The sequence below is a fragment of the Apodemus sylvaticus genome, chromosome X, assembly GCF_947179515.1.
Source record: "Apodemus sylvaticus chromosome X, mApoSyl1.1, whole genome shotgun sequence".
NCBI lineage: Eukaryota > Metazoa > Chordata > Mammalia > Rodentia > Muridae > Apodemus > Apodemus sylvaticus.
This window is the reverse complement of record NC_067495.1, coordinates 143,281,673-143,294,131: the sequence shown is the minus strand read 5'-3', so window position 1 is coordinate 143,294,131 and position 12,459 is coordinate 143,281,673.

Sequence of the window (12,459 nt, the reverse complement as noted above, 5' to 3'; positions counted from 1 at the left end):
CAACAGAAAGCCCACATACACATGGAGGCTGAATAATACTCTACTCAATGACACCTTGACCAAAGAAGAAAGAAAGAAAGAAATCAGAGACTTTTTAGAATTTAATGAAAATCAAGGCACAACATACCCAAATCTTTGGGACACATTGAAAGCAGTGCTAAGAGGTAAACTCATAGCCCTGAGTGCCTCCAAAAAGAAAATGGAGAGAGCATACATTAGCAGCTTAATGACACACCTGAACATCCTGGAACAAAAAGAAGCCAATTCACCCAGGAGGAGAAGAAGGCAGGAAATCATCAAACTCAGGGCTGAAATCAATCAATTCGATACAAAGCGAACGGTACAAAGAATTAACGAATCCAGGAGCTGGTTCTTTGAGAAAATCAACAAGATAGATAAACCCTTAGCCAGACTGACCAAAGGGCACAGAGAAAGTATCCAAATTAACAAACTTAGAAATGAAAAGGGAGATATAACAACTGAAACTGAGGAAATCCAAAAAATCATCAGATCCTACTACAAGAGCCTGTACTCAACACAACTGGAGAATCTGGAGGAAATGGACAATTTCCTTGACAGATACCAAATACCAAAATTAAATCAGGACCAAATAGATCATCTAAACAGTCCCATAACGCCTAAAGAAATAGAAGGAGTCATAGAAAGTCTTCCAACCAAAAAAAGCACAGGACCAGATGGTTTCAGTGCAGAATTCTATCAGACCTTCAAAGAAGAGTTAACACCAATACTCTTCAAACTATTCCACAAAATAGAAACAGAAGGAACACTACCCAATTCCTTCTATGAAGCCACAATTACGCTGATACCAAAGACACACAAAGATCCAACAAAGAAAGAGAACTTCAGACCAATTTCCCTTATGAACATCGATGCAAAAATACTCAATAAAATTCTTGCCAACCGAATCCAAGAACACATCAAAATGATCATCCACCATGATCAAGTAGGCTTTATCCCGGGAATGCAGGGTTGGTTTAATATACGGAAATCCATCAATGCAATCCACTACATAAACAAACTCAAAGAAAAAATCCACATGGTCATTTCATTGGATGCTGAAAAAGCATTTGACAAAATTCAGCATCCTTTTATGCTTAAAGTCTTGGAAAGAACGGGAATTCAAGGCCCATACTTAAACATAGTAAAAGCAATATACAGCAAACCTGTAGCCAGCATCAAACTAAATGGAGAGAAACTTGAAGCAATCCCACTAAAATCAGGGACTAGACAGGGCTGCCCCCTCTTTCCTTATCTTTTCAATATTGTACTTGAGGTACTAGCTCGGGCAATTCGACAACATAAGGAGGTCAAAGGGATACAAATTCGAAAGGAAGAAGTCAAACTCATTATTTGCAGATGACATGATAGTCTACCTAAGTGACCCAATAAACTCCACTAGAGAACTCCTACAGCTGATAAACAACTTCAGCAAAGTGGCAGGTTATAAAATCAACTCAAGCAAATCAGTGGCCTTCCTATACTCAAAGGATAAGCAGGCTGAGAAAGAAATTAAGGAAATGACCCCCTTCACAATAGCCACAAACAGTATAAAGTATCTTGGGGTGACTCTTACCAAACATGTGAAAGATCTTTACGACAAGAACTTCAAGACTCTGAAGAAGGAAATGGAAGAAGACCTCAAAAAATGGGAAAACCTCCCATGCTCATGGATCGCCAGAAACAATATAGTTAAAATGGCCATTTTGCCAAAAGCAATATACAGATTCATTGCAATACCCATCAAAATCCCAACTCAATTCTTCACAGAATTAGAAAAAGCAATTAACAAATTCATCTGGAATAACAAAAAACCCAGGATAGCTAAAACTATTCTCAGCAACAAAAGAAATTCTGGGGCAATTAGTATCCCTGACCTCAAGCAATACTCCAGAGCAATAGTGTTAAAAACTGCATGGTATTGGTACAGTGACAGGCAGGCAGATCAATGGAACAGGATTGAAGATCCAGAAATGAACCCACACACCTATGGCCACTTGACCCTCGACAAAGGGGCTGAAAACATCCAATGGAAAAAAGATAGCCTTTTCAACAAATGGTGCTGGTTCAACTGGAGGTCAGCATGCAGAAGAATGCGAATTGATCCATCCTTGTCTCCTTGTACTAAGCTCAAATCCAAATGGATCAAGGACCTCCACATAAAGCCAGATACTCTGAAGCTAATAGAAAAGAAACTGGGGAAGACCCTTGAGGACATCGGTACAGGGAGAAAATTTCTGAACAGAACACCAATAGCGTATGCTCTAAGATCAAGAATTGACAAATGGGACCTCATAAAATTATAAAGTTTCTGTAAGACAAAGGACACCATCAAAAGGACAAATCGGCAACCAACAAATTGGGAAAAGATCTTCACCAATCCTACATCAGAGAGAGGGCTAATATCCAATATATATAAAGAACTCAAGAAGTTAGACTCCAGAAAACCAAACAACCCTATTAAAAAATGGGGTACAGAGTTAAACAGGGAATTCTCACCTGAAGAACTTCGGATGGCAGAGAAGCATCTTAAAAAATGCTCAACTTCATCAGGCATTAGGGAAATGCAAATCAAAACAACCCTGAGATTTCACCTTACACCAGTCAGAATGGCTAAGATTAAAAATTCAGGAGACAGCAGGTGTTGGAGAGGATGTGGAGAAAGAGGAACACTCCTCCACTGCTGGTGGGGTTGCAAATTGGTACAACCACTCTGGAAAGCAGTCTGGCGGTTCCTCCGAAAACTGGGCACCTCACTTCCAGAAGATCCTGCTATACCACTCCTGAGCATATACCCAGAGGATTCCCCACCATGTAATAAGGATACATGCTCTACTATGTTCATAGCAGCCCTATTTATAATTGCCAGATGCTGGAAAGAACCCAGGTATCCCTCAACAGAAGAGTGGATGCAAAAAATGTGGTATATCTACACAATGGAGTACTATTCAGCCATTAGAAACAATGAATTCATGAAATTCTTAGGCAAATGGATGGAGCTAGAGAACATCATACTAAGTGAGGTAACCCAGACTCAAAAGGTGACTCATGGTATGCACTCACTAATAAGTGGATATTAACCTAGAAAACTGGAATACCCCAAACATAATCCATACATCAAATGAGGTACAAGAAGAAAGGAGGAGTGGCCCCTTGTTCTAGAAAGACTCAGTGAAGAAGTATAGGGCAAAACCAGAACGGGGAAGTGGCAAGGTGTGGGTAGGAGGACAGGGGGAGAAAAGGGGGCTTATGGGACTTTCGGGAGTGGGGGCTAGAAAAGGGGAAATCATTTGAAATGTAAATAAAAAATATATCGAATAAAAAAAAAAGCCAAAAAAAATGCTAAATAAAATTCTTGCCCACCGAATCCAAGAACACATCAAAATGATCATCCACCATGATCAAGTAGGCTTCATCCCAGGGATGCAGGGATGGTTCAATATAAGGAAATCCATAAATACTATCCACTACAGAAACAAACTCAAAGAAAAAAAAAACACATGATCATTTCATTAGATGCTGAAAGGCAAACGACACCGTCAAAAGGACAAAACATCAACCAACAGGCTGGGAAAGGATCTTCACCACCCCTAATTCCGACAGAGGGCTAATATCTAATATATACAAAGAACTCAAGAAAGTAGAACCCAGAGAAACAAATAACCCCATTAAAAAGTGCGGTACGGAGCTAAACAAAGAATTTTCACATGAAGAACTTCAGAGAGCTGAGAAACACCTTAAGAAATGTTCAACATCATTAATCATTAGGGAAATGCAAATCAAAACAACCCTGAGATTTCACCTCACACCAGTCAGAATGGCTAAGGTCAAAAACTCAGGAGACAGCAGGTGTTGGTGAGGATGTGGAGAAAGAGGAACACTCCTCCACTGCTGGTGGGATTGCAAGATGGTGCAACTGTAGGTACCTGAGGTCTGCGACACCATGCAAAGCAATGTATAGGTCCATTGCCCAGGCAACGGCTGCCATCTACCCAGAATTCCATAGCCCACCTTTACCTGTAATTACGTCACCACCGCTATATAACCTAGCAGTGCTCCTTTCCTCGCTCTCTTTTCCTTCCCTTCTCACTCCCTTTCCCGCCGGCTACCTCCCCCTTCTTAAATAAAGTCTACGTGGAACCATTTGGTCTAGCGTGCCTCATTGCGGTTCCCGGCTCCACCGCAGTCCGCGGCCCGGTGCCCGGGGTGCGTGCCTGTGGGCCGGCCAGCGGCAGCAGCCACAGAAGTCAACGCAGAAACCAACCGCCACGGAAACCAACACTGGCGAGCCGACCTACGAACCCTCCCTCCCGCCCGCACTACTGGCCACGCCGCTGCTACTGGCCACCACCGCAGTCCCCCACTCGCCACCGCTGCCTGCCTCTCCGCGCTGCTGCCCCGCCGCTGCTGCTGCTGCTGCCGCCACCGCAACTGCCACCTCTGCCACTCTGAGCAGCTAAACCAAATTGTTCCACGTTCCCGGATATCGGATTGCACTTCCTTACCAAACACCATCGGCCCAATAAGGTAAGGTCTTTCGGTTGGCTGGGCGGTTTCTTAGGTTCAGAAGAGACCTGGCCAGTTTTCTTCTAGAGCTAGATGCTGCCTGAGCTAACACTCGTTTTATGAAGCTCTACCACGGGTGTTTTCCGTTCCAGAAGTAATCCTGAGTCTCCCCCATTGGCTTCCAGCCGTTCTCTGAAAATCCTGGGCCCAGGCAGGTTACTTTTTCTGGCTTTTTGCCCCAGCTCCCAGAAGCCCGCACGACGGTCCGGACTCTCTGGCTTAGCTGCCGTTCTCTTTGTTATATTAACACTATCCGGGACGCCGGTAGTGGTATAACAAATCCCCCCACACCTGATGGGAAATAGAGCATCTTCGCCGGTACCCCCAGGAAGCCCTCTCAGTTGCCTCCTGGAAAATCTCAAGTCTCTAAAACTAACGCACGATGTGAGGCGGTCAAAACTAATTAACCTCTGTAATAAGGTCTGGACTCAATATAAACTAGATAATAATTCCAAATGGCCACCTAATGGCACCCTAGATCCAATTATTTTAAGGGATCTTAATACATACTGTCAGCAATCCGGTAAATGGGACCAAATCCTGTATGTCCAAGCTTTTATCTATCTCAGGTCTAAGCCTTCTCTTTGCGCTGCTTGCACCCCATCTCAGAGCTCCTCCTAGCCATGAAACCTGCTCACCCTCCACTAGATGGCGTTACTTTCGACCCTGCTGACGAACCACCTCCGTCCACTCGCCACAGACATGTGGAGACTACAAGATCTCAACCTGCAGCCTCAGTTTCTTCCTCTCACCAGGTCTCAGAGTCTGTCTCCTCTCCCTCTGTGCCAGCAAAGGATCACCACAGACGCCCTGAACAGGCGCCAACCTTTACCCCTCCTATTACACGTTCTAAGGCCATGGCCAAGCCCCCAAGCTCTTCTCCTCCAAAGACACCTGACCCAGTGCCAGTCCTTCCTCTGAGGGAAGTGGCTGGAATTGATGGTCTGGTTAGGGTACATGTTCCCTTCTCTTTGAGCGAACTTTCTCAAATAGAAAGCAGACTGGGTTCTTATACCTCTAACTCCTCTAACTTTATTAAAGAATTTCAGTACATTACTCAATCTTACAACTTGACTTTTCATGATGTCTATATGATTCTTACTAACAACTTACTTCCTGATGAACGCAGGCGAGTTTGGGAAGAGGCAAAAACGCATGCAGACGAAATTCATCAGACAGACAGAAGCTATCCAATTGGATCTGAGGCAGTGCCTGACCAAGACCCGCTATGGAATTATAATTCCTCGGCTGGTATTTTAGTCAGAGACAGGTTTGTTACATGCCTTCTAGCTGGTCTCAGAAAGGCAGCTTTAAAGCCAATAAATTTTGAAAAACTCCAAGAGGTTGTCCAGGAAAAACAGGAAAATCCATCTCAGTTTTTACAACGCCTCACGAAGGCTTTGTTGCAATACACTAATCTAGATCCTGACAATCCAGAAGGTAAGCAACTCTTAATGACTTATTTCTTTTCCCAAAGCTATCCCGACATAAGAGCTAAACTTAGACGCTTGGAGAGAGGATCCCTGACTCCACAGGCAGAAGTCTTGGCGCTGGCCTTCAAGGTATACCATGAGAGAGATGAAAAAGCCAGAAAACAAAAGTACCACATGCTGGCAAAAGCTGTCCGACCAGCACCAGCTACCACCCCGGGCTCCGGGCCTTCCAAGGCTCAGGAACCATCAGCTCCCTGCTACAGGTGTGGTCAATCAGGTCACTGGGCAAGGATTTGCCCCAACCCCCGCAAGCCAAGGGGACCATGTCCTAAATGTCATCGTGAGGGCCACTGAGCGGTCGACTGTCCCCATGTTACACAGAACAGAAGGCCATCCCACCCAGAAACCCCTCCTACTGACCTCTTAGGCTTGGCTATGGATGAATGAAGGGGCCGGAGCTCCCTCAACCCGACCTCGCCCATCACTAGCAGGGAGCCCCGGGTAACTATCGTGGTATGTGGAAAGCCCATCTCTTTCCTTCTGGATACTGCGGCCACTTACTCAGTCCTGGTGTAATTTTGGGGCTCCACTTCACCCTCGAGTCTTCCCATAGTCGGGATAGGAGGACAGCCTTACCTTCCTCATCAGACCCCACCACTTAGCTGTACTTTTAGAAATATACCCTTCACCCATTTCTTTTTGGTAGTGCCAACCTCTCCCATCCCTTTATTAGGAAGGGATCTTTTAGTTAAGTTGGGAGCTTCAATTTCTTTTGCTCCCCCCACTCGCCTGAACCCAAGCTCGCCAGCAGTTCCCCTACTTCTCCTTCTAGCCAATCAACCTACTAACACTAACATGTTATTTCCTCTACCAGCTTCTCAGGTGGACCCCAGAGTTTGGGACGTCCAGAACCCCTCTGTTGCTAAACATCACTCTCCCGTTGTCATCCAGTTACTGGAACCTACCAGGTACATCACCCAAGCTCAATACCCCCTCTCTCTCCAGAGCCTCAGGGGACTTAAGCCTATCATTTCTGACCTCTTAAGGAAAAAGCTTCTTCGACCCACCTCTTCTCCTTTCAACACCCCTATACTAGCAGTTAAAAAACCTAATGGTACCTATCGCCTGGTTCAAGACCTCAGGCGCATTAATGCCGCAGTGGTTCCTCTCCATCCTGTCATAGCTAATCCCTATACACTCCTTTCTACTATCCCCTCAGGAACTTCTCATTTCTCAGTCCTAGATCTAAAGGACGCATTTTTCTCTATCCCTCTTGATGCCCAGTCACAAAACATATTTGCCTTTACCTGGACAGATCCCTACACCCACTTTTCTACCCAACTTACCTGGACTGTTTTACCTCAGGGATTCCGAGACAGCCCACACCTATTTGGCCAGGCTCTAGCTTCTGACTTACTTTCTTTATCTCGCCCCAGATCTAAAATTCTTCTTTATGTAGATGATGTCCTTGTCTGTAGTCCATCTCTAGAAATTAGCCAAGCTGACACCTCTACTCTCCTAAATTTCCTCTCCAGTCGAGGCTACAGGGTCTCTCCCTCTAAAGTTCAACTGTCCACTCCTCAGGTTACTTATTTGGGATTAACAATTACCCCAACCCATAAGGCTATTACCTTAGATAGAAAAAACCTAATTCAGTCTTTAACTGTTCCTTCTACAAAGGAAGAGATTTTATCATTCCTAGGAATGGCTAGCTTTTTACGTTCTTGGGTTCCTTCCTTCTCCCTCCTCTCTCGACCCTTATATGAGGCAGCATTAGGCCCCACCCACGAACCTCTTCTCATATCTGTTGCCAAACCCTTTCAGAGGCTCCAACAGGCTCTCCTTAAGGCCCCAGCCTTACATCTCCCTGACCTGACTCGCCCTTTTTCCCTCTATGTAACTGAAAAAGAGGGATTTGCCCTTGGCCATTGACTGGGACCTTCCTTTGCACCTGTAGCATACTTGTCAAAAAGGCTGGATTTAACCATCCAGGGATGGGCACCTTGTATTTGTGCCTTAGCGGCTGCTGAACTTCTTATTCGAGAATCAAAGAAATTAACCTTGGGGTCTCCTATAACTGTGCTCTCTTCTCACAACCTGTCACAGCTCCTAACCTACAAAGGCCTGCAGACTCTACCTCCCTCTAGAGTTCTTTCTCTCCAGGTAGCGCTAATAGAAGATTCCACGCTCACCTTTCAATCATGTCCTCCTCTTAATATTTCTACTCTTCTCCCCCGACCTAATACTAACCACTCCCTGTCTCATTCCTGCACTGAGACTTTAGAGCAACTATTACCTCATCCTTCACACATACAGGAGGGCACATTGCCTCAAGCCATTTATACTTGGTACACAGATGGAAGCTCCTTTCTATATGAAGGGACTAGAAAAGCTGGCTATGCATTAGTGTCAGACACCGAGGTGGTAGAGGTACAGGCCCTTCCTGTACACACCACTAATCAACAGGCTGAGCTGATAGCTCTCACCGTGCCTTTCAACTGGCACAGGGACAATCCCTCAATGTTTACACAGATTCTAAATATGCCTTCCATATCCTCCTGTCCCACGCTGCTATCTGGAAAGAGCGCAGGTTACTTACCACAACTGGAGGATCAATAACTAATGCAAACCATATTTTAGCCTTGCTAAAGGCCTCCCATCTCCCCACAGCTATTGGGATTGTCCATTGCAGATCTCACCAGATGGATGACTCTATTGTATCTAAGGGAAACAACCGAGCTGATGAGGCAGCTAGAGCTGCGGCCCTTAGGGGGCTAAACTCATCTCACCCTCCCCAAGACATCCTTACACTACAACCCACATCTCTACCTCTACCCCCTGACACTCGCCAAACCCTATCCTATCTTCACCAGCTCTTTCATCCTAACAGTCGAGCGTTATCTTCTTTTGTTAAGACCCACTTACAGCCTACTCCTGAAGACTTAAATTTCTTAAAATCTATCACTGCTTCTTGTAAAACCTGTCAGATGTCAGATTCTAACTCGAGGTATCGTAGTACCCCTTTCCCCACCCATCAGGCTAGAGGTTCCCTTCCTGGAACTGACTGGCAGCTTGACTTTACCCATATGCCTATAGTCAAGCGTTCCAAGTACCTCCTGGTCTTGGTGGACACCTTCTCGGGGTGGGTAGAAGCCTTTCCTACCACTAACAAAAGGGCTCAGACAGTCTCTGATCTCCTCCTCCGAGAGATCATCCCCCGATTTGGTGTTCCAACCTCCCTTCAATCGGACAATGGTCCTGAATTTACTTCCCAGATCTCTCAGAGTTTATCCAAGGCCTTAAATATCCCTTGGCATTTTCACATTCCTTACCATCCTCAATCTTCAGGTAAGGTAGAAAGAACTAACCGCTCTTTAAAAACCACTCTTGCCAAGCTGTCACAGGAACTTCACCTTGACTGGGTAAAACTCCTACCTCTAGCTCTTTTCAGGCTACGAGCTCTCCCCAAGAGACCTCTTCTTATCTCACCCTTTGAACTCATGTATGGACGTCCAGTTTTAACTCCTGGTCTCTCACCTAAATGCTCTCCCCTCCCAGACCACCTACTCACCCCATTGCTTTGCCACCTTCGCTCTCTCCTATGGGACTTTGCTGACCACCACCTACCGCGGCCACAGACTGTCTCCTGTCCACTGCCTGTCAACATTGGAGACCAAGTCCTCTTATCCCCTCCAGATCATCGGCCCTCACCCCTCTCTCCCAAATGGCAGGGCCCTTTTAAGGTGATTCTCGTGACCCCTACAGCTGCTAAACTTGAAGGATTTCCTCATTGGGTCCATCTATCTCACCTTAAACCTTTCATCCCTCCACCTAAAGATAACTCTTCTTCATACACGTCAACCCTGACAGGACCGTGCTCTATTAAGCTCCGGAGGACATCGGGACCACCCACCTTGTCCCCAATTCCAGAACATGAGACTCCACTCCGGCAGCCGAGCTCGACCTCATTGGATTAGACATGGGTTTCTTGTCCTACCCATGCTGTTCTTCGTTTCCATCCAGGGCAGTCCTTACATTTGGAGATTCGAGGTTCAAGAAACCCCCACAGATAACAAACAGTCTTTCCAAATAGGGTCAGGAAACTGCTCCATAGCTGGATGTCAGGTACCGATCCAAATCGTGATCATCCCTGTATCTGTTATCCCATCTAAGTATTATGATCTCTATACTTGCTTTCTCTTTGACCAGACAGAAGATTACTGTAAAAAATGGCCAGACGAATATGGGGGCTGCCCATATTGGTCTTGTCAGATACATATGCTAGGATCACGGGTTAATCATTTCTTCTATCAACACCGCAAGACACTTTTCTTCCACATACAAGACCCGTGGGATTCCAGGTGGGAAACAGGAGTTGTTGGTAAGCTCTATCGTAAAAACCAGCCCAGTTCCCCAATAAGTACCATCCATATTCAGAGAAAGTATATCTCAATCGCCCAACCCCTAGATATTGGAAAAGTGGGGGAGATAATTAAACACTCCTCTAAGGTCCTTGATTCTTTGACAGCAACCCTCATAAATGGCACTAACTTGTCATTTCGCCTGTTGCTTCAAACCTTGACCTCAGTGTACCAGCTCCTTAATGTCACCAGGCCTGGTCGCTTTAAAGATTGCTGGTTATGTGTACCCCCAGGGACTGACTCAAAACTGTCACTTACAGCTTCTCCGGTGATACTGCCAGATAACCTCACCTCACCTTTTGTTAGCTGTCCTGACTCCGATGTCACCATGGCTCCGTACCTTACCTCTGTCCCTCTCTTTGGCATGGCAAACTGTTTTAAGAACTCTGGGACACGTTCTGTAGGAACATTAAGCTCCCTAGACTGTAATAAAACCATAAGCCTTGATATATCATCTCTGCCACAATGCCCTGCAATCCAGAGCACATCAATTCTTTGTGGCACCCAGGTATATCATCGCCTACCTGCCAGCTGGTCAGGAGTTTGCACGTTGGTACTCCTTTTCCCTGAGGTGGGAGTGATCCAGGGAAATGAGCCCCTGCCAATCCCGGTTATAAATATGGTAGCTGCCCGACTCGAGAGAGCAGTTCAGATCGTGCCTCTTTTGGTAGCTACAGGAATAGCCATAGGTGTTGGCACAGGTGTGGCAGGAATAACAACTTCTCTGGCCCAATACAATACATTTACTTCTCAGTTTAAAAGTGACCTTCAGGGAATGACTGAAACTGTGCTTACTATCCAGAAACAGATTGATTCTTTGGCAGCTGTGGTGCTTCAGAACCGACGGGGCCTAGATGTTTTAACAGCTAAGGAAGGTGGTCTTTGCCTGTTCCTCCAAGAAGAATGCTGTTTCTATGTCAACCAATCCGGGATAGTGAGAAACAAAATCCAGGAACTCCAGACAGACATAAAGAACTTCAGAGATCGTGAGACCTCCAGCTCTGACATTTTCGAAAACCCTATATGGAAGTAGATATTCCCTTTTGTAGCGCCTCTCCTAGTCATTTTCCTGGTGTTATTGTTTGCTCCCTGCCTAATTAATCTTGTTTCTACATTCCTCCAACGGCAAATGCAAAAAATTACTAACCAAACTATTAATCAGCTTCTGTTACAGAATTACCAGCCGCTGCCCACAGAAGAGCCCCCGTCCCCAGATGTAGCTGATGCCAACATGCACCAGGTGGACCCCGATGATGAAAGTCATCTATACCCCAAAATTGACAACGCCCCTAGACAGCAGGAAGTAGCTTAAGAGACACGGCGCCCACATTCCTTTTCATCATCGGGTCCCCCCCCCCTCCCTTTTCTTTTTCTTTTTCTTTTTTTAATAAAAGAAATGCAGGAATGTAGGTACCTGAGGTCTGCGACACCATGCAAAGCAATGTATAGGTCCGTTGCCCAGGCAACGGCTGCCATCTACCCAGAATTCCATAGCCCACCTTTACCTGTAATTACGTCACCACCGCTATATAACCTAGCAGCGCTCCTTTCCTCGCTCTCTTTTCCTTCCCTTCTCACTCCCTTTCCCGCCGGCTACCTCCCCCTTCTTAAATAAAGTCTACGTGGAACCATTTGGTCTAGCGTGCCTCATTGCGGTTCCCGGCTCCACCGTGGTCCAAGGCCCGGGGGTGCGCGCGTGTGGGCCAGCCAGCGGCAGCAGCCACAGAAGTCAACGCAGAAACCAACCGCCGCGGAAACCAACAGCAACCATTTTGGAAATCAGTCTGGCGGTTCCTCAGAAAACTGGGCATGACACTTCCTGAGGACCCTGTTACACCACTACTGGGCATATATCCAGAGGATTCTTCAGCATACAATAAAGATACATGCTCCACTATGTTCATAGCAGCCCTATTTGTAGTAGCCAGAAGCTGGAAAGAACCTAGGTGTCCTTCAATGGAGGAATGGATACAAAAAATGTGGTATATTTACACAATGGAGTACTATTCAGCCATTAGAAA